This window comes from Chelonoidis abingdonii, chromosome 1 (assembly GCF_003597395.2).
Source record: "Chelonoidis abingdonii isolate Lonesome George chromosome 1, CheloAbing_2.0, whole genome shotgun sequence".
NCBI lineage: Eukaryota > Metazoa > Chordata > Testudines > Testudinidae > Chelonoidis > Chelonoidis abingdonii.
In genome coordinates, this window is record NC_133769.1 from 265,447,861 (window position 1) to 265,472,193 (window position 24,333).

Genomic DNA, 24,333 nt, shown 5'->3' on the forward strand with positions numbered 1-24,333 from the left:
CCCCAGGGAAGGTTTTGGGGAGACCAGAGTGAGCCAGGCACTGGAATTCCTGGCTGGTGGCAGTGCTATCAGATCTAAGCTGGTAATTAAGCTTGGGGGTTTCCTGCTAGCATCTCATTTTCTGAACTCTAAGGTTCAGATCTGAGTAGGAAAGCTATGACAGTGGCGTCCTCAGCCCACAGTGGGGAGTTAACCCTTTCCCATCCTGAGTGCACCCCATCATAGGCAGCCTCATCCAGTTGTAGAGAATTTCACTGGAAAGTTTTAGCCAGGGTTTGTGTGCATGTGTGTTTGAATGTACACTCCCCTATTTCAATTTGATATGAATAGCAATCTAACTGTGCTTTACTCAGAAAATGTTGGTCTCACTTAGGTTAGCACCAACATATATTTGGGACAAAGCAAAATTAGTAACCTTTTGAGGGAGAATACATGAAACGATAAATCTGAGTTCAATCTGATTTATGATGCACTTGGCACATATCAGGAGAAATGACATACTTGGTCCAACTTCTTACCCCAGAAATATGTTACACTAAATTTACTGTTTGTCCCCTGCCCTCATCTCCCATTCTTCTTCTTTCTTGCCACTTCCCTATTCAGGGTCAGTGATTTTATAGCCTTCTTCTAAAACTCGTGATTGTATATCTGGCTGTCATGCAAATTGGTCTCTCTAAGGCAGTGGTGGCCAACCTGCGTCCCGTTAATCCGCTGGCAGGCCATGAGACAGTGTTTACATTGACTGTCTGTAGGCACGGCCACCACAGCTTTCAGTGGCTGTGGTTCGCTGTTCCCAGTCAATGGGAGCTGCAGGAAGCGGGGCAGGCTGGCTGCTGCTTCCCACAGCTCCCATTGGCCAGGAATGGAAAAGCTGTGGACAGTCAATGTAAACACTGTTTCACAGCCTGCCAGTGGATTACCCTGATGGGCTGCAGGTTGCCCATCACTGCTCTAAGGTCTGCTGATATCTGGTCTATGTATCGAGTGTTTGGCCTCCCCTCTGGTTGTCTTCCATCCATAGTAATTGCAAGAGCCATCTTACCAATATAGCTCTCTAGTCTCCAATATCTAGGCCTATACCCACGTAGTCTAGCCTCTCTCAACTTGTCTTCAACTGAAGCAGCCCACATTAGGCCCTTTACAACCCCATGTCATTTCCCATCATGGAGTGTCCAACCATTTGACCATCTCAGCATCTTCACTGCCATAGCGAATAGCACACTGCTTTCCTTTCTTGTGGCTGGTCAAGTCTCTGTTCCATACAGTAAGATGGGTCAAATTACAGCTTTATACATACATTCTACCTTTTACCTTTACTGGCATCTTTTTTATACCAGAGAACTGGGGTCAGCTCTCACCATTTCACCAAACAGCTTTAGTATGATGCCAGGATGGCACCATCATCAGCAACCATTGATCCTAGGTATTTAAATTATTTCACTCTTTTAAATTCTCTGCCTGTGATATTCTTTATGGTGAAAAGAACAGGAGAACTTGTGGCACCTTAGAGACTAACAAATTTAACTGAGCATAAGTTTTCGTGGGCTATAGCCCACTTCATCAGATGCATGTAGTGGAAATACAGTAGGAAGATATATATATACACAGAGAACTTGAAAAATCAGTGTTACCATACACACTAACAAGAGTGATCAGTTAAGGTGAGCTATTACCGGCGGGAGAGAAAAAAACTTTTTGTAGTGGTAATGAAAATGGTCCATTTGCAGCAGTTGAAAAGAAGGTGTGAGGAACAGTGTGCAGGAGGGAGGGAATAAACATGGGGAAATAGTTTTACTTTGTGTAATGACCCATCCACTCCCAGTCTTTATACAAGCCTAATTTAATGCAAATTAATTCCAATTCAGCAGTCTCTCGTTGGAGTCTGTTTCTGGAGTTTTTTTGTTGTAATATTGTGACTTTTAGGTTTGTAATCAAGTGACCAGGGAGATTGAAGTGTTCTCCGACTGATTTTTGAATGTTATAATTCTTGACGTCTGATTTGTGACTCTGTCTGAGGGTTGAAACAAATGTGATTGTATCATAGAGCTTGGCTGTAGACAATGGATCGAGTGGTGGGGTCTGGATGAAAGCTAGAGGCATGTAGGTAAGTATAGCGGTCAGTAGGTTTCCAGTATAGGGTGGTATTTATGTGACCATCGCTTATTAGCACTGTAGTGTCTAGGAAGTGGATCTCTTGTGTGGACTAGTCCAGGCTGATGTTGATGATGGCGTGGAAATTGTTGAAATCATGGAATTCCTCAAGGGCTTGTTTTCCATGGGTCCAGATGATGAAGATGTCATCAATGTAGGGCAAGTAGAGCAGAGGCATTTGGGGACGAGAGCTGAAAAAGCGTTGTCCTAAGTCAGCCATAAAAATGTTGGCATACTGTGGGGCCATGCAGGTACCCATAGCAGTGCCACTGATTCGAAGATATATGTTGTCCCCAAATGTGAAATAGTTGTGGGTGAGGACAAAGTCACAAAGTTCAGCCACCAGGTTTGCCATGACATTATCAGGGATACTGTTCCTGATGTAGTCCATCTTTGTGTGGAATGTTGGTATAGAGAGTTTCCACATCCATAATGGCTAGGATGGTGTTTTTAGGAAGATCACCAATGGATTGTAATTTCCTCAGGAAGTCAGTGGTGTCTCGGAGACAGCTGGGAGTGCTGGTAACGTAGGGCCTGAGGAGGGAATCTACATAGCCAGACAGTCCTGCTGTTAGGGTGCCAATGCCTGAGATGATGGGGCTTCCAGGATTTGCAAGTTTATGGATCTTGGGTAGCAGATAGAATACCTCTGCTCAGGGTTCTAGGGGTGTGTCTGTGCGGATTTGCTCTTGTGCTTTTTCAGAAGTTTCTTGAGCAGATAGTGTAGTTTCTTTTGGTAACTCTTAGCGGGATCAGAGGGTAATGGCTTGTAGAATGTGATGTTAGAGAGCTGCCTAGCAGCCTCTTGTTCATATTCCGACCTATTCATGATGACGACAGCACCTCCTTTGTCAGCCTTTTTTATTATGATGTCAGAGTTGTTTCTGAGGCTGTGGATGGCACTGTGTTCTGCATGGCTGAGGTTATGGGGCAAGTGATGCTGCTTTTCCACAATTTCAGCCTGTGCACGTTGGTGGAAATACTCTATATTGAAGTCCAGTCTGTTGTTTCGACCTTCGTGAGGAGTCTACCCAGAATCCTTCTTTTTGTAGTGTTAGTAGGAAGGTCTCTGTGTGTTAGTATGTTGTTCAGAGGTGTGTTGGAAATATTCTTTGTGTCGGAGACATCGAAAATAGGATTCTAGGTCAGCGCGGAACTGTATCATGTTCATGGGGGTGGAGGGGCAGAAGGAGAGACCCCAAGATAGGACAGACTCTTCTTCTGGGCTGAGTGTGTAGTTGGATAGATTGACAATATTGCTGGGTGGGTTAAGGGAATCACTGTTGTGGCCCCTTATGGTATGTAGTAGTTTTTTCCTTTGTACAGAAACAAAGTGTGTGTTGTAAATGGCTTGTCTAGTTTTTGTAAAATCCAGCTACGAGGAAGTTTGTGTGGAAGGTTGGTTTTTTATGAGAGTATCCAGTTTTGAGAGTTCCTTCTTAATCTTTCCCTGTTTGCTGTATAGGATGTTGATGAGGTGGTTCCACAGTTTCTTTGAGACTGTGTGGCACAATCTGTCAGCATAGTCTGTGTGGTATATAGATTGTAATGGCGAGTCCAAGTTATCATAGCCTCAGACTTATCAATGTTCACTCTAAATCCAGCCCACTCAAAACTGTGTTGCCATTGTTCAAAGCTGGCTTGCAGGGTCTCACAATCTTCTGCGCATATTACTAAGTCATGTGCAAACAGCATGTTCCGAGGCAACTCCCTTCATATATTTTCACTTATCGCACCAAACAACTGCAAATTAAAAGGGACTGAATTCTGACCTCCTAATGCAACATGTACTGAAAATTCTGTACTGTAGCCCCATGTAGTTTTGACAAAAGTAGTCACTTCATCATATATACCCTAGATAAGATGGACGTAGTCTTCTGGCACATCTCTCAGTCACAAACTCCATCTAACTAGTTCTTTCGGTACATGACCATACACCTTCTCTAGGTCCTCAAAGACTATGCCCAGATGCCATCTCCTTTCTCTGAACTTATCCCTGAGCATTCATAATGCAAACATGTCATCATTCATGCTTTGTCTTATCATGAATCCATACTGACACTTCCAAATTTCAACCATTCAGCACAGATACTTTTCAGTAATCTTCTCCAGTACTTTCATAGCATGTGATGTTAGCTTAACTGGACAATTATTGTCACACAGAGTAATGTTTCCTTTGTTAAAAAATAGGTATCATAAAGCTTTTACACCTTCGATCTGGCATTTTCCCTTTCTTAAGAATATCATTTCTGGTTGTAAACTCACTTTTCTCAAATCATAGTAAGTTAGAGTGTGGGCTTCTGTGATTTCCAGAAACCGCAAAGCAATATTACAGTATGTAAGTTGTTATATAATTAGTTGTTTAAATGCATATCACATTTACCCTTTCTATAATACACTCAACAATGCTAAATACCTTTCACTAACAATTGTGTTCTAGCCTGATTTGGGTTAGAAGCAGGCTACATTCCTTCTCCTCTTTGCTCAGCACAAGGCACACAAAAAAAAGGAAGTAAAAAATTAGTTTATTACATAGCTTTTGGGGACAGGCCTTTAGCTGTTATGAATCACTGAAGCTCCATTGGCTGCAGTGGTGCCACACTGATTTACATCCTCAAAAATCTGGTCCTATATGTTTTTGTATAAAAATGGTGTAAATATTACATAGAATAACAGTGTGTTCATTCCCTTCTCCCAGCACACGCACATACACAGAAAAAATGCCCCAGGATCAACTGCTTGAAACAGCCTGCCAGACTCTACCATGCATTGGGAAATTAAAAAACAAACAAACAAAACTTCATCAAGCTTGTAGTTTGAATGGAATCTTGAAAGGCAAATTAGTTTTTAGAAGAGGAAAACAACTTCTTCATTGGTCTAAAAATAATTTGTCTGAAGGAAGACTAATTTGTTTGTTTTTAAAAATAAGATTTGGTTTACATTTCATTTTGTTACATTTTGTATAGTTCATATTATAAAATGTATATCCAGACAGAAGCATTACTGTATATCTCAGACACAGCAATCTGGAAATGTAGAAGACCATCTGGATAAGATCAAGGAAAGCTGACTTCCAGACCAAATTTAAGCAAGTACTTAAAATCTTTTCCATTCTCTCTCCTTCCATTTTAAGAAAATGCTAATATAGCCATCACCAGGCAATAAGATACAGGCGTATATTCTAGATATCTAATTCTACCCATTATGACGGGTTATCTGAGCCACAGATTGCAGATGATTCATTTCTGTCCATTTGGGCCAGTGGACACTGTTGATAGTATAAATATTATCCACAGAAGCTAATTTAAATACCAATTCATATGTCACCCCGCAATGACACTGTATGGTGGAAGTTTATTTAGTTACCATGTGGCAGGGGACTCTCAAAGTCCAACTGTTTCTTTGTTGCTGTAGTGTATTAGATGCTGGTTTTTAATGTTTTCCTGAATCCTTTCCATATATTCTTGAATCTGTTACTTTTTCACTAAGAACTCCGATTGTGTAACCCTTTCCCACAGCAGTGAGCATTTCTGTGAGTAGTCCCCCTGCAGTCAGAATACTTGCACCAGTGGATGTTCACTGGCATAAATATAGAAGAATCCAGCCTTATACGTGCTTAATAAAACTGCAGGCAATAAACATCTCATTTTCTGAGAATAATTAGTTTGTTTGCTCAGGACATGGAATTAGGGCCAAAGGCCACAAAGTTTAGATCAAAAGTTTTGGTATTTTAGTTCAGACCTTTCTCTAGAAAGATATCTAAGTGCATTGTAAAGGAAGAGGAATGTCTAGTTCTCTACTTTACCTACCTATATTTCCCAGAATTAATTGCTCTGAAAGGGGAAATGTTGCTCCAAGTGCTGGCATTGTATGATTCAGTGATGTCACCTTTGAGTGTTTCACTCCTGGAGCCATTATTTTCTCTGTGCTTCACAGCAAAATGGATCAGGCAACATTCCTTGCTTACTCCATCTGGTCCTGCAGTTACCTCTTATTTTTGGGTGTACCATCTTTAGGCAGAGCAGGTTTTGTCTGTCCCTCAGATTGGATTAGAAATCCGGAAGAAAACATAGTTTATGATTAGAGAGAAAAAGTTTTATTGAAAAAAACACATTTTCAAAACCTTCGGCTTTCGAAAATATTTACAAGTAAAATTGTGAGGACTAAATCACGGGAGATGACGTGCATCCGCAACTCCTACTAAAAGGAACAGAAAGAACATTGTCCCAAATGACTTCAAATTCTGTATGTGAACATGTTTTATGTCTCTTGTTGTTTGTCCGTCTGTAGCTCTTTCTGTGTAAAACGTAGTAGCTTATAATTCCTTTTTTACTTGACTCATTTAAAACTGAACACATTCAATTTAATCACATTAAAATCTCCATTAACCTAATCACATTAAAATGTCCATCCTTAATGCTGACCTCTCCTATAGTAAGTTATATGCCCTACTGATATATATGCAATGCTGAAGTCTATCATGTGTCATTTGTTTGTGGGAAATTATGTGGTTATAACTAAGAGTTTGCTTTCGGATGTACCTTTTCAGGAATTGCAGGTGTGGAGAGGCCAGTTTTATGTTGAAAATTAATGAACTTTAGTAGGTTCCTCAGACTGAGGTTGAGGGATGGGGTAAGGAACGATGTGTGTATGTTACAAGGGGGGGGAGGGAAAGCTGTGCAGCCCGGGAGGTTGTGTCAATAAATGGAAGCACATATTGGATTCTCTTGGTGCAGATATACAATGCAGTGATGAATTAGGGAAATACCCTTTTTCTGTTCAGTTTTACCAATTTCAAATGTGGCCAGTCTGACAGGTGTCATGGTGATTCAAATATGTATAAACTTGGGAATTTGTAGAGACTATGCCTATGGTAATTTAGCTACACAAAGACAAAAGTGATACATAGGGTCAAAATATCTCGAGTGATGTTTCATTGTTTTCACTGGGCAAATTGGTGGCTAGATTATCTAAATAGTATGAAAATGTTATTTGTCATTCAATTTAGAAGTAATTCTGGAATTATTAAATTATTAAATATGTCATTGTACATGCAGAGACTACATTAAATTGCTGAATTGAGGAAGAGAAGAATTTTAATTGTTAGGGAAAAAAACTCAATGCCACTTATGGAGTTGCTTCTACCAATGTACTTACAGTGTTCATGAAGTACAGTATTTAAATGCCTTTTGATGGCTAACTTGTATAAATGGCCTTTGGTTTCAAAGGAAGTCTGTCCTAAAAACAAGTCAGGAAATATAGTTGGAACGGTAAACAAGCAGCAGTGGGATCAAAGCACTCACAATATTCTGTGTCTCTTCAATTACAACTAATAGTTTGAGCTACTGCAGGTACAGAGCTGTTTGCATAATTTCCTCCATTTTAAGGTATTTCCTTTATAGAAGTACAGTTACCAAGGATTTTTTATAAATATTAACATGTGTATGCCATAGAATGATTCTCAGAATACCTAAAGTTAAAAATGAAACTGTTTCATCATATATGCAAGAAAAAATGCTGATGTGTTTCCAAAGCACAGCAGAGTATCTTAAAAAAACATTAAATATGAGTGGTGCTGATAAAGGTAAGAATGCAAAATTTTCAAATCTGGGTAACCAAAGGTAAGCACCTGACTCCACATTTTAGGCAACTACAGAAGTGGATTGCTGAGCACTTGCGGAGCAAATTCTGAGTGTGAGCACTATAGGAAAGCCAAGAGCCTATTCTAGCTTTCAAAGAGAGTTCAAAGAAACTTTAAAAGACATAGATGAATGCAAAAAAAATTGGACGTGCTTTTTAACATAACACACTATAGCACTGTTTACTTGGATGTGAATATAAAATATGCCATCTCAGATTTAACTTATATTTACCAGTACATTGAGTAAACTCTTCTGTTTAGTAGCAAATCAGTACCCTAGAAATATTGGATGAAAGGGCTAGGTTTTATCTTATGTTATGCTGTGCTAATTTCCTCTATATGAGGAGTTAATAAAATGCCAACAGTATAAAGTTTGGGCCTGAGCACATTAAGATATGCCTACACGTTTATCTGCTAGTTCCCGAGGGACATTGCATAATTGGCAGTATTTTTTAGACAAAACATTCTTCTAGACAATAGTTCAATCTATAAACAATAACAGTTGCTTGGCCCTTCAAAAGGCCCTGATCCTAATAATTGATTACCGATAAGTTACTTTCTAGCAATACCTAAAGCTGTCATGTGTGAATTGCTGATATAATGCTGAAAGAAATGTTTTATTACAACATGACTTTAAATCAAGAAAAGATCTCTGATTATTAATAAGACATTCTTGGACTTGTAATGTCAACTCTGAACTGTGTTCTCTTGACTCTTCTGTAAAGCAGATTTGTGGGAAGTAAATAGCACACTATGGCATTTCTGATCCAATCTATAATAATACAGACAGTATCATGAGTTATAACCATCAATAACTGTCAGAAATATAGAAATAACTATTCCAAAATACACAAATTATGTCAAATTGATTAATCCAAACCAGTTCATAGCAAAGGGAATTAGAATATTCCCTGATGGCCTAGTTATCTACCAAGAAATTTCAGGAGATCCAAAGACTATATCTTTTTTTTGTTTTCACTTCTGGGGTGTAGAGAAAAGAAGTGAGTCAGAGGAACTTGTTGGGGTAGGATCTGAAAGTGGATGGGGAACAATTGCAAGATGATGGGTTTAGAAAGTTTTGTGGTGAAGTGTTATGCACTAGTTTACACCAGTTGAAGATCTGGCCTTTAATATTTACCTTCTCACTGACAGTGATATTATTAAGACATGTTCATTATTCAATAAGACCTTCCAAAATGGTTTCTAGAATTAATATTTTGTGGAAAGGAGGTCCAAAGTTTGGGAACTCCCTCATTAACACAAACCTGTCCTTAGGAATAGAGTTCTCAGTACCCCAACGAAGGGATTTTGAATGTTAGGTTATTCTGACTGGTATTCTTGAGTTATTGCTTTTTCATTGTAACCCACATTTTTCCACAATGACACTCAATTCCATACTTTTATGAAAATGTTGTTTAGCTGCTAGTTCCTTGATTCTCCTGTTTGATAGACTGAAAGAATTACCTCAACAACTCTTATGACCCAGGAAGGCAAGATCTATGTGAGCCCCAAACTTACACTCAGACCTGGAACTAATAGCTACATCTAGAAAAGTTCATTTCTGAGAACTACCAACTTCTGCCATTCAGTCTGTTAATGAAATTAATTTTCTGTTGTGTTTATCCTACAGGGCTCTATGAAAATTATCCAACCAATGCAGAACCAGAATGCTGTGATGTCAGATGGGGACTATTACCAGATAATCAATCCAAAGGGACTATAAAAACAAGTGACTCATCAGTGTGTCACAGGACATCGCTCACAGTTTCATCAGCATCAAGACTGTGTAACAGCAGACTTAAACTGTGTGTTCTTGTGTTAATTCTCTTACATACAGTACTTACAGTCTCAGCAGCACAGAACTCAACAGGACTGGACTTTGGAGGCATAACAACTTTGGAAGATAATTCAACTAATGATGAATAAAAGAAAGGATACATGTCAAATGATAGACACACAACAGGCCCATGTGTACTACAGTCAAATACAACAGAGACTGGGTGCTTTTACCCTCAAATCACTTCTTGAAAGGCCTTCTGGGTAAAATTAAAAGGATGGGCAACAATCCAAACAAGGACACATGAACATAGCTTTTTATTGACTAAAAGGCTGTATGGTGACTTAAATTTCTCACACCATTTTATACACTGTGTTTTAATGTTTGGAGTTTCTTTTTTTGTTTGTTTTTTGCACTTGTTAATACAGGATTTTATTTTTGGGACCGTTTCTCAAAGCTAAACTAAGTCTTTTCACTGTCGATATATTTCTATTCATTGTGTATGTTCATCTGATAGTTCTGTCTTTTATGTCCTGTCAGTTTCTATTAGAGGAATGACTGCTATGATTCCATGGCATAACAAAAAACAAAAAAACAACAAAAACAAATTTAAAAAAAACAACAAAAACCACAAAATACAAAAAAACACACACACCCCACCACCAACCTAACTGTCCTTTTTACCTGTGGAAACCATTCTCTTCCTTCCCCTTCTCCCATCTCCCTTAAGCAGACAACATCCAATTGCTTCTGTCTGTGTAATCACAATGAATGGGTACACATGATTCTGGTGTGCTTCTGCCACTGTTGCACAAACCAGCTGACTGAGCAAACCCAACCAGGGCATGAGGGGGTTCCTTTTAGCTGAACAAACAAGTGCTCTCCTTACAAGGTGGGATCGGACAGTTAACAAATTTTTATGTATAGAAATCTATAACAAACTGTTGCTCCAATTCCCATTTTAAAGAAGTCCAGTCCTTTCTCGCTGGTCAGTTGAACAGGAGCAGCCTTTTTAGATACAGTATGGGAAACCAGTTAAGCTCAGCAAGTTGAATAGTTGGGAGGCCTTCCTATTGGAGGTAAAAGATTGGCATTCATTGTGAATTACGTTTTCAGTTCCACTGCAATCACATAATCAACAAAGATTCATAATGTCTGGGAGCAAAGAGATTCAGAAAAAAAGAAGCCTTTTTGTTCTGACAAAGCTACAGTACAAGCATTTAAGCACCGACAGTACAAATGATGTGTTCAGTGTTGAATCCATTGTTTTTCTAACAGCTACATGTTGTTGAAAGTTATTTGAGTTATTAAGGATGCATCGTGATGTATTAGCACAGCTGAAGAACATGGTTTTTTTAATAAATAGGTCAACCATTTTCATAAGTATGCAATAAAACAGCAAAGAGCATACCAGGCTATTAGTAATCAAGGGAAAGAAGAGTAACCTGATTGCCTTTTCCATTGCTTTTTTTTATTTTTGGGGGGGACATTTTACCCGCTGAGTGTATGAGTATTTGCTTTATAAAAAGGCTTTTTAGAGTTTACAATAGAATCAATGGAAGGAAAAGTTTATAAGGGCTGTTTTTAAACATTTTACATTCCTTCCTATTCTCTAACTACACTTGGGAAGTGCACTTTAGAGATGTTTGCTGTGTAGCTGGGAAATGAAGGAAAACTATAAGAAATGTTCTCTTAGCAAATAAAGTTTAGTTATCTACTTTCTAGCTTTGAAATATCCCTTGATAATTATTTCCATTATAAGAGCATTTAATCACTGCTACTTAGGTATGCAATTTTTTTTAAATTCACATTTTATGGTTTGTGAAATTCTGTGAGGGAGGAGGGAGAAGGAAACCCTACTGCTTAAGCTGCTTAAAATGCATTTGTTAAGATGTAAAAGCTCAAATATTTTGCAAGAGTATTTGTTTTGATAGTGTTTTACTATTACTGGAACTGAGGGTCCTAAAATGATCTGTGCAAATACAAAAAAAGCACCAAAAAATGCAAAATTCTTCAGCTCATTTGTGTTTCCATAACCCGTTTCCCCTACACAATATATTCCATTCAATAAAACATGGTGCTTTTTTCTTCTAGGGGCACATGTGTTAATTGCATTGAACTGATGCAAACTGTGGGAAAAAGTGTAGAAATGAAAATGAAAAAGCCTTAACTAATGGTAGAATGTAGATTACAAAGAGGGTGGAAATATTCCTGAAAAGTAGTGGAGCAATAACTGGACAGTGCTGCGGTACTGTATGATAGCTTATGAGTCACATTACTGAGAAAGCACTTACTAGGTGAGCTCTTGTTCAACTGACCTCTTAATTATATTAAGTGTATATGGTCAGTAAACAGTTTGTTATAACCTTTATCTACCTCTGCTGTGCAAAGGCCATTCAACATCTATCTCTGTGATGTTCTTCATATTTTTGTTCACACCATAGTTCACTTTCATCGATTTTTACACTGTACCAGTACAGTAGCAAGTCCTGTTCATCCCCATTAAACTAGCGTATAAAGAAGAGTTACCATTTCTACTCACTGAATCCTGTTTTTCCTCATGGTGACCTAATGTGAGAAATCATCTTTAAGAAATATTATTTCTTCCCTCTCTGTCCTCTCTCCCCTTTATTTTTTTCTTTAAAGGTGTTTTCAACTGGTGTCAGTGAGAAATATGACTCCACTGCTTGACTACACTCAATAACATATGTCATACAATATGGGGAGAAAGACAGTTGAGGAAAAACAGTGGCGACATCATCACATGCATAAAATAGCCAAACTAAAGTTGGGTAAAATGGAGTAGGAAGCAATTACAGAGTCTTAATCATTAAGTATAAAATGTAATAAAATACTCCCCATATCCCCACCCCGAGTCAGTGCCTGCAGTTAAATGGTCTGTGAATTCTTTGTCTTTTTCTTCTTTTCTATTTCTTTTGTTTAAAAAAAATCATGTTCTTGGGGTGACTACTGCTGTGATATTTGTTACAATTCCAACAAGGTATTTCTACTCCAGCAGTGTGATATGAAGCTTCTTCTGGTGACAACTAGGAAATCACAAGTAGACAAAGACTCTTTTATGAAGTTAAGCAACACGTAATCATGTATGATGCAAAATTTCATTTCATCCACTCCTCCTTCGTAATAGTTTTCCTGGCACAAACTTAAGCATGCTTGATATTGTGCACATCTTACTTTTTTTGCCAGAATAAATTTGCATCTTGCCACTGCTGTAACTGCCATCTTGTTCCATTTCTCCTTGTACGGTATGCCTATTACATACATGATAAATAACTGGCTTAAAAAAGAAAAGATAATACTAAAATATTTCTTCAAGCAAGTGACAAAAAAAAGAAGAAAGAAAGAAAGAATAGAATAATATTTATTTTGCAGTCATATGGAACAGATTTTCTCCATGTCTTTTATTGTCTTCTTTTCTGCTATAGGGATAATACAGAGTTTGTGCAATATGTTAATACTGCTCAACCAAATGTCATATAACATAACCAGAGCTATATGTTATTCCTTATTGCATTTACATTTGGTAATATGTTATATTGACTTTTTTCTTTCATTAAAGAGCCAGCATCCATTTTTTGCAAATAGAGCAGGTGAAGGCTGTCCTTCTGCACGCCATAACTTAATGACAAAAACAAATGTAGAATAAAGGTTTAGCTCCATAATCGATGAAACAGAGCCATTGACTGTCAATGAATCTGTGGAACAATAAAGACACACCAAAAATGGGTTTTCAAGAAATTCCATCATGAGTGGTCAAACAATAGTTTTCATCTAATAAAACAGGGGAACAAAGAGCTGTATACCAAATAGTGGAGATGGCAGGTTTCACTGAGTATGTGGTGTTGGTCTCAATACTTAGCCAATATAATTATATTCTGTTACTACAAAGTGGAGGGACAAGGACACTGTCTTCCTTCTTTCTATATATCTATCTATTGTGAATGGCCTTGCCCTAAGTATTGCATTGAAGCAGAAATCACATCTGCTTATCATTATAACTGAAGGCTCCACACACATATGCATGTACACAGTGAAATCTGTCTTTAAGTGACTACCCAAAGCGCAAGCAAAAATAATTTGCCTAGCAGAGGTAGTTAATTAAAGGTCAAACAAAATTATACTAGAAACCTTAGGGAGAAATTGAAATGGCCAGGTGAGGTTCTCACTGGAGGTGTTCCTCCTTGCGGGTTTCACTGGATATCTGAAAAATGCCGCAGCTCTTCAGTGAACTCTTTGTAGATGGAACTCTGACTCTGCTTGGAGCCCCACTGACTTCAATGGAGCTCCATGCGAACACTGGGTCTATTCACTGAGAGCTCATTTCAGAGACTGGGTCTAAATTTCTGATCATGTAGTCTTTACTCCAGCAGTGTGACTAAGTAAAGACGTCAGGATTGATCTCTACTGGGCGAACACTTAGTTATATATTGATCAATGGTATACTGTGAATGGTTCCATTTTCTTTATTCATTTGGTAGAAATCTCATCTCAAACCTAAATCCACTGCATGGAGCACAGACTACCAGAAATTTCTCCATTACTGAGGGGAAATTAAATAGCAGTTCTGAGGCAGCAAGAGATCTTGGAAGTTTGGAAAGTGAATGTGAGTGGGAGGTATCAGTTGGGTATTTGGGAATGGTGATATGGTGGTTAACATTAGTAGCCTTGGGATGAAGCCTAAATAAATACAATTTGGGGTTTTTACTTGCAAGAATAAATAAATAAATAAATACAAATCCCTGAGCAAAGGCTTGAATTAGACACGTCTGAATTTTCCAGCACTGTTGTTAATTATTAAGACTGGTGTGATATAGAGTGTGATGGTATAAAAAGCCAACCTAGAGCTGGGACAACCTTGGAAAACCCATCTGGCAAGCAAAGTGGGTTTCTTTAAAAATATACAGTATGTCAATAGGCAGATAGATGCGTATATAGATATGGATCTATCTATCTATCTATCTATCAATCTATCAATCTATCTATAAATATCTATTTATAGATATAAAGATAAGGTTTCCAAGAGGCATATTGTATGTTTAAAAAAAAAAAAGCCAGTGGATAAAAAGGTAACATATAGAAAGACATTCTCCTCTCTGACTCATAGTCGCACTATGAAATGTGTATTGCCAAGGAGAATTTTGGGGACATTTAACTATTTTATAATGTGACAATAAAATGTGAGTTTGCAGGGTGTTCTTAATGAACATTTTGATGCTTATTCCATGCTCCTCTCTCCTCTTAGCTTCTCTCAAACTCTTTTGGGTCTTTCACTTTAAACCTTGACTTTTGCTGAACCTTGGCCTAATATTCCATTCAGTTCAGTAGAATGTCAACAGCTCAGAGAGTGTTAATCAAGAACCAGAAGTGAGAGGATTCAAAGTGCTGTTTTGTGCATCAGTCTGAGTTCCTCGTCTCTCTCACTCTCTCAAAACTAACCCCCTCTCTATGATTCACACACGGTGAACTTCATCCTTGTGCAGAGGACCGGTACTAGACCTCTGCACATCTTAAGTCTCATTTAAGGCCCCACTTAAGTTGTTATTAGGATTCTCATGCTTAAAGATTAGACATATTTTAATTGTTTTGATTTAGGACCTAAGACCTCACTGTAGGTCTTAAATGGGATTTAGGGGGCACATAGGCTTTGTACAGGTCCTCAGCATGTGGGTGGGAATTTCACTTGCAGTTCCTATCTTAAGAATCTTCTGCTTTCCTCAAACACCAAACTCTTCCAACAGAGAGTTCTCCACATGTAATATGAAAGTTCCATATTAGATAGCATTATCTCAATATTACAGTATTCTCTATATATTATATTGGGAATACTGCAAACAGGGCTCAATCGTGTGTGGTGCTGACTACGTTTAACTATCATTACTTAATTGAGGGTTGAGAGTATACAGCACCCCACAGGGGCAGGTCCATACTGAAATAATGATACTTTGGAGAAGAAGGTGGTTAAAAATAATTAGACGTTTTTTTTTTTCCTTTCTCCTGTCTTTTCTTTTCTTTTTCTGTCTCTGACAGAGTCAGCTGCCTGGTCTGGAACATGCTTTAGCCTTAATAGCCCTCTGAAAAATAAAGTAATTTTAAGATGTAATGTTCCTCTACTTTATATTTCTGCAGCCATCATGGCTGCTGTGCTTGCAAAAAAGATTTTGAACTTTTTGAAGTTTGAAAATTTTATGATTTTATCTTTTCATTTTTTCCTCTCCCTCTGTAATCCAAGTCCCACGGAAGTTAATGGGACTCTTGCTTTTGACTTCAGTAGGGCCAGGATTACTGGCATGGTCCAAAGCCCACTGAATTCAATGTACATTTTCCCATTGATTTCAAGGAGCTTTGGATCAGGCCCAGACACCTTCTGAGCACTTGCGTGATAAGAAGATAAGTAAGCAGGTGAACAACAGAAAGAATATAATGTTCCACAGGTTTGTCCAAGTGATGGGTCTAATAATTAGCTGCAGCTCTATGCAAAGGTTATATTGAGCCAAAGCTTTGAGCTTGATATGATACATTTTTTTTCCTGAAATCTAACAAGTTTCATTCAGGGTTTCAATATGCAAAAACTTACACAGGATTATAAATACAAAAAGTAAAATATTGAAAAGATTCTAAAATATTTTCATGAGTACAAGTGGAAATTAAATTTAGGATTTTTTTTTAATTGCAACTTTTTTAACCCCGCAAAGAGACCCCTTATGTAGTTTTGCAAAGCTGCTTTTTTTTTAAACCAGCTTTTTAGTCTTTTCAAGAATCATATTGAACTATGCAGCTACAAATTACATGCTTGTGTTAAAGGATTTGCAATTAAAATTATTCTACTCTTCTGTTATTCCCAAATTGTGTGAAACTGAAACCTCTTGTTAAAAGCAGATATAATTAAGTATGTTTATTCTTTTCTTTTCTTTCTTTTTCTTTTTTTGTCAAAGTTAAGGACTGGGTTTTGTTTGAAATGGACTAAAACGGCAACAGTGGTTTTAACTATATGGAATGTCTTATGATTCTTAGCATTGAAAAGAGGGCTAAGTGTTCCAGTCAGAAAAAGTATTAAAAAGCTGTAAATTGTAATAATATATTAAATATTGTATTATTATAGCAAGTTTAGTTAAGCAACTAATACTATCTTTAATTTTTTACAGAGAACTTTGATGAAATAATTTATTACAATGACTCACAAAAAATTTTGTTTTCAAAATGACAGGGGAAATTGTTGAAGATTGTGAAAAAATACTAAAGCGATGCTCTGTCAAGAATAAATGTAACGATGCAAACAGTGAGTCTGACTTTTTGGAGGCTAGGGATTCGGGAATACCATTAACTCCTTTTTAAACAGATGGGGATAATTATTTTTAAAAATACTCATAAGAAACCCTAAACAACTCCCCTCTTCCCCCCCCCACAAATAAATATGAAATCTCTTACCTTTTTTACTGGACTGTAGATCAACAACTACCTATTTAGTAAAATGCTTATAATTCAAGTATAAGGACTAAGGTTATTTCCTCCTGTTTTTCTAGCTTCCCAGATTACATTGTGCAGACATAGCAGGAGCTCTGTTGTGGCTGTTCACTTGAAAATGTTTAGAAAAGAAAGAAAACTAGAACAAATGCAGAAAAACAAATCTTATATTTTTAGGTTATGTATCTGTAAAATTTAAGTTGTATGAAATCTCCAACAATAACAAAAATACAGTGATTTTTCTACATACTGGTCGTTCAATATTTCATAACAAAGAGTGAATGTACAAGTGGCATTTGATTCTTTGTCTGTCTCGTGGTCTCCTGGTTTTCTTAATCTTTGTATTCCTCAAAAGGGGTTGACAAGAAAATAGCTACTCCCAGAGGTAGGTACATAAATGCTTATAACTTAGAACATGTTGATAAATTGGAGAGGGTTCAGAATAGAGCCACAAGAATGATTAACGGATTAGAAAACATGCCTTATAGTGATAGACTCAAAGAGCTCAATCTGTTTATTTTAACAAAGAGAAGGTTAAGTGGCTCAGGTTACAGGGATTACAGTTTGTAAATACCTGCATGGGGAACAAATATTTAATAATGGGTATTTCAATCTAGCAGAAAAAGGTATAACATGATCCAATGGCTGGAAGTTGAAGCTAGACAAATTCAGACTGGAAATAAAGTGTAAATTTTTAATGGTAAGAGTAATTAACCACTGGAACAATTTATCAAGATCATGGTGGATTCTCCATCACTGACAACTTTTAAATCAAGAGTGGATGTTTTTCTAAAGGATATGTTTTAGGAATTATGTAGGGGATGATCCATGACCTGTGTTATACAGGAGGTCAGGTGAGATGATAACAATGGTCTCTTCTGGCCTTGGAATTCTTGAACATTTTAGGAACTATGCGGGGTAATATTAAAATCCTAATCCTGCATCCAAAGGAGAGCAGCCATAGGTCCAAAATGAGGTTATAAAAGGGTTGCATTTGCAGGCCAGCATCAGATGTTTCTGCAGATAAAGATGAAAGTCTACAGTCTTTTATAATAATGAGATATATGGAGAAATATGCATTCTGCAAGGTATACTGGAACCTGATAGCCTTGATGGTTTGATTATGTTGAAGAGCAGGCAGGAAAGTGGAGTTTAACTTCTACTGCTATGACAGCAAGACCATATGGAGAAAAATCTGGGATGAAGAAAGAAGAACATTCTTATGTTTAATCCGCAGTTCATTGTTATCCTATACTTTTGTCCAGGGCCGTAGCAACAAAGAACGTGGCCCCCTCCGAACATATGTCCAGGGCCCCTTACCGAAAAAGTCAACGGCATATTTCGATGACTTTGCCGCGTCTGAGATCACAAGATTCCAAGTGTGAGCTCCACATGTACAATACAAGGCAGGTTCAATTATTTCTAGCATGCGGGCATTGAACCCTTTATTCTTCTCCTCTCTATATTTGCGCCGTTATATTAAGCTTGGCCTCTATGTTCAGCAAGTCTATTCCTAAGTTGTGTTGCCCTTTCAAGAAACCGCTTCCAATAAGCCCTCCGCCCAGTATGTATCATGAAACATTAGAGAAACAAACAAACGCTTCACGAATATTTGAACACCAATCTTCACCTTGAGGCATCTCAACAAAGGCTGTAACACCAGAGACAAATCTGTTCTTCATGTGACACGTCTGGAGTAACAGTCCAGAATAACTGAATAATATTTTGCCTTATTAAAGCTGCGCTGTGTTTGCCCTCTTGAATGTTACTTACTGCCAACAAGTTGAATCAGCTCGGTCTTTGGTATCGTGGACAGAGGTACTGAACATGTGTCTCTGCCTCTCTAATCCTCTGTAAAAGTTTCGCTGAGGAGCAAGTCATCAGTACCTTGCCCAAGCAATCCAAACAGTCCCCCAAAACGTACCATTCGAAGGATCGCCAGAGCTTTCTCATACTGTCCTCAAATGCCGAAGTTTCTTTCGGACTAAGAAAATAACGCAATCAAACCATTGGCGTTTGACAACATTCCCTCCAGAAATCTGTTTCTTGCAGAAAAGCTCTGCAATCGAGTTGGTCAATAGATGTATGTTTACTATTGCCTGACCGAAAGGTCAAACATTCACCATACATCTTGAATGACCTTTTGCCGGTTTCAAATGCTGCTTGAAGTCTTTTGACATGTTGCTTCAATGCAGAATGTTCACGACGTAGCAGTATGGTCGCCAGTGCCGCAAAATAATTTGCACAACAAAAGACAAAAAATGGGCGCATGGTTCTGAAGCTAGATAACATTAACCATGAACGTTTTATTGTTCTCGCCATTTGCCATCGTTCGATAGAAAGTGAGATACTTGTGAAACTTCCCTTTCTTCTCATTAAATGGGAAATTCGTACATTTCATTGTGGCGGCGGTTGGGACACGTGCAACAATGTAGCATCCCAAACCACACTTGCCTGTTCGCGATATTACAGAAGCGGCCAATCATCACTGGATCAATCAGTCAGTGGTTCAGATCATTAAAACTTCCTTCATGGCAGCAGGCTGGATATATCTGTCAACAGTTTTGTTTGGTAAAAGACAACTGGCTTCACCTCGACCTCACTTGAAGCATTTCTGGATACTTCTGGAAATACGATTCAGTCATCGCTCTGCTAACGCTGTCGTTTCATGTTGCCTGTACCTGTACGTTGGATTGCAGTGCAAAATACTGTGGATCAACTTCTTTGGAATTTTCTCAAGTTCCTTCTCGGCATCTTTTGCTGCCTTTCATTTACTAGCTCCGCTCTTATACATTCTCTTAGACATCACAAAGCATGCTTCTGAGTTGGAAACGATAAAAAACTAAACAACTAAATTAATAACATTTATCCGCCGACCGCCATTATGAATGCAAATACACATTCTTTGAATGGGTCCAACTAAAATTCGAAACTGACCGACAGACAACTGATGTAGCCAATAGCATTATGATGTATCATAATGACTTCACGGTTTAGTCAGTAAAACCGACATGGATTGTGCAATAGCGTCAATAAATGTCACTTACCTAGTTATACCTTACATTTTTTTTGCCACTTTTAGGGGCCCCCTACCTTGCGGGGCCCCCTCTGCTCGGAGGGTATGGAGGGCGCTCGCTACACCTCTGCTTTTGTCTATGTTATCCCTGATAATTAAGTTCTATTATAGTTATCTTGAACACACATTTAATTTGCAGTGCCCATCCATAGTTTCAAAATCATTAAGCTTCCTCATCTTAAATATATAAATGCAAGTTATATGCATATTATTTAAAAATGAAACACAATATGAGTGTTTTATTTCAAGAACAATTTTATTACCTGTTTCATTTTGTAGTTTAATATAATATGCATCTATTTGTTTCATGCCATGTATAGGTAAGATAAGGAACCTCACTGACATTCATAAATCAGGAGTAATTTCCATTGAAGTCAGTGGACTTACGCAAATGTAAAGTAGTGTAAAATCATAATCAGGCCCTGTTTTTAAACTGTAGGGGGGAAATCCTGGCAGCATTGAAGTCAAAGGCAAAATTCTCATTGATCTCTATGGAGCCAGGATTTCACCTTAAATATTCAAACTGCAATAGATATTTCAGTGAATGCCAATTATATAGTACATGTTCTTAGATAGAAAAGCAATCAGAACACAGAGTAGAATATTTTTTGTGACTGGATTTTTATTCATGTATGGTAAACAACATGCATAAAGCAAAGTAAAACTCATTAAGCACCTCATTTAGCAAGGCACTTAAGCACGTGCTTAATTTCATGCATGTGCCTAAATGTTTGATCCAAAGCCCATATAAGCCAGTAGAAGCCTTTCCATTAATTTCAGTGAATTTTGGATCAAGCCTATTATGAAAAAAAATTCCCTTTACAAAATAAGCAAGAACACTACCGTTCTATTTTTCTATGTAAGCATATTTCACATCTTTCTTAATTTACAGTTCAGTAGTTACTCATTTCTCACTAATATATTATAGGCAGAGAGTGACAGATTACATTCAACAAAAGTAACACAAACACTTATCATCACATATGCAGACCTGGCGTGTTTGTTATCTTCTATGAAAGAAACAAACATTCTTTAAAATATGTATCCATGTCAGCGTAGCTGGTCCTCCTCATTCTCTTAGTGTTTTTAATTTAATACTTCTTGAGCACTTACTCTCTGAAATACATCAACTGTTTAAACATGAGGCAGTTATTTTTCTTTGAAATACATCAGACTAATGGTAACAACTTGTCTATGAAGCACAAGAAGAGAGAACAAGTGGTTGAGTATAGATGTGGAAAATACTTTTAATGTTTGATTATCACCTATTAAAAAAGGTCTGAAATGTCCTTCAGAGTGTTCTGTTTGATTCCAAAATAGTCTAGAGATGGAAGATTTTTGTTTGCTTGTTTGCTTGTGTTCCTTCACTGTTGTAATTAGCTGAAATTCAGGTGTGTGTAAACATTTTATCTATATGGACAGCTCTGCTCAATGAAAACATATGTTTAATTTGCAGCAGTGGACATAGCAGCAATTAAGATATTAGATTTTGTGGAAGAAAGGACAGAGGAAAAAGGGAAATTTGGAGGCATGGACCATCCTTTTGTTCTGTTTGTATAGTACAGGGGTCGGCAATCTCTGGCATGCGGCTCGCCAGGGTAAGCACCCTGGCGGGCCGGGCCAGTTTGTTTACCTTCCGCCTCTGCAGGTTTGGCCGATCGCGGCTCCCACTGGCTGCGGTTCACCGCTCCAGGCCAATGGAGGTGGCAGGAAGCCGCGGCCAACATATCCCTCACCTGTGCCGCTTCCCGCAGCCCCCATTGGCCTGGAGCGGCAAACCACAGCCAGTGGGAGCCGCGATCAGCAGAACCTGTGGAGACTTTCCCTGAACAAACGGCAGACCAGCTTTGAGAACCACTGCAGTAAACCAAGCCCCTTATCTGGCATATTGGGGTCATGATCTATGACTCGAGCTCTTCTGCCGGCATATAATCAGTGCAGCCAGATTTTCAAAGGCATTTAGGCATCTAGTGGAATTTTCAAAAGTGCCTAGAAGGTTAAGTACTTTGTAAACCCCACTAGATATCCATCTTTGGGTGCCTAAAAGCCTTTGAAACTCTGTCTCTAAGACACCAGCCTGAGGTCATAAAGGAAGTCCATGGTGGGGAGTAGAAACCAGCTCTCTGAGGGCTAGTTTCTTATCCACTGGACCAACCTATCTCTCTGCTACATGCTGCCAAAAAAAAAAAAAAAAAAAAAAAAAACCTCTGATAGATGGGAGGCAAACCAAGGTGGCCAGTTCTCTGAGACTCCAGTTTGGTCCCGGGCATTTGGGAAGGATGTCACATGGTTGACAATATGAAAAGCATCACAGAGGTCGGGAAGGATGTCACATGGTTGACAATATGAAAAGCATCACAGAGGTCAGGAAGGATGGAGAATGAGTCAGATGGGAGGAGATCACTTAATTTCCAAGGGAAGGCAGTTTCTTCCCCATGCGTCCTTGTAGAGCAATGCCTGCTGTGAAACTTTATATTTTAATCAAAAAATATTTTGTTTTGTCATATTTTGTTCTGACTTTGAGAAAAGGAAGGTTTGGTCACAGAAACCCCCTTGGGGCTGTCACTTGATGTGCTGAAACTACTTCTCAGCCCATTTTCTCTGTCAGCTTGGGGCTCCAGAGCCGTGTCTTGTTGAGCCAGACACACAAGCCTGCTGCAACACAGACCCATGATCCGAACCATGCTCCCAAAGCTGCAGACTTTAACCAAAAACTGTTCAGCAGGTTTCCTATCTCCAGCACCCAGACACCCACCTCCTAATGGGGTCCAAACCCCAAATAAATCTGTTTTACTCTGTAGAAACCTTATACAGGGTAAACTCATACATTTACCACCCTCTATAACACTGATAGAGAGATCTGCACAGCTGTTTGCTCCTCCAGGTATTAATCACTTACACTGGGTTACTTAATAAACAAAAGTGATTTTATTAAGTATAAAAAGTAGGATTTAAGGGGTTTCAAGTAATAACAGACAGAACAAAGCAAATTACCAAGCAAAACAAAACAAAACATGCAGGTCTAGGCCTAATACATTAAGAAACTGAATACAGGTAAATCTTACCCTCAGAGATCTTCCAATCAGCTTCTTTCACGGACTAGACTTCTTCTTAGTCTGGGCCCAATCCTTTCCCCGGTACAGCCCTTGTTAGTTCCAGCTCAGGTGGTAACTGGGGGATTCCTCATGACTGGCCCCTTTTGTTCTGTTACACCCCCTTTTATAGCTTTGGCACAAGGTGGGAATCCTTTGTCTCTCTCTGAATTCGCCCCCCCCTTCTAAATGGGAAAGTACCAGGTTAAAAGTGGATTCCAGTATCATGTGAGATGTTTACATGTCCTGTGAGACTTCATTAACCACTCGCTGGCACACATGTTCCTAATTTCAGATACAAGAATGATACATGCATTTGACAAAGTAGGTATTCACCCATGAAAGCTCATGCTCCAATATGTCTGTTAGTCTATAAGGTGCCACAGGACTCTTTGCTGCTTTTACAGAACCAGACTAAGGCCTGGTCTACACTACGCGTTTATACCAATTTTAGCAGCGTTAAACCGATTTAATGCTGCACCCGTCCACACAACGAGGCCCTATATATTGATATAAAGGGCTCTTTAAACCAGTTTCTGTACTCCTCCCCGACGAGAGGAGTAGTGCTGAAATCAGTATTACCATATTGGATTAGGGTTAGTGTGGCCGCAAATCGACAGTATTGTCCACCGGGCGGTATCCCAAAGTGCACCATTGTAACCGCTCTGGAAAGCAATCTGAACTCAGATGCACTGGTCAGGTAGACAGGAAAAGGCCCAGCAACTTTTGAATTGCATATCGTGTTTCCCAGCATGAAGTTCTGATCAGCATGGGTGGCGATGCAGTCCCAAATCCAAAAAGAGCTCCAGAATAGACCGTATGGGAGATACTGGATCTGATAGCTGTATGGGGAGGTAAATGTGTTCTATCAGAGCTCCGTTCCAGAAGATGAAATGCCAAAGCATCTGAAAAAAATCTCCAGACAGAGGCCACAGCAGGGACTCAGCATAGTGCTGTATGACAGGCATAACGGAAAGCCAAAGAATCAAATGGACGCTCATGGAGGGAGCGAGGGGGTACTGAGGACTCCAGCTATCCCACAGTCCTTGCAGTCTCCGAAAAGCATTTGCATTATTGGCTGAGCTCCAAATGCCTGTAGGTTCAAACACATTGG

General features: G+C 38.6%; 1 long non-coding RNA gene across 1 annotated transcript in view; it reads left to right on the plus strand.

The window, feature by feature from the left end:
- The window catches only part of LOC116830544 (uncharacterized), a 15,885-nt gene extending 4,824 nt beyond the window's left edge, over positions 1-11,061 (plus strand). Inside the window, exon 2 of the long non-coding RNA XR_012654997.1 lies at positions 9,423-11,061. This is a non-coding gene — a long non-coding RNA (uncharacterized LOC116830544). The remainder of the gene's footprint in view (positions 1-9,422) is intronic.
- The last annotated feature ends 13,272 nt before the right edge of the window (positions 11,062-24,333 follow it).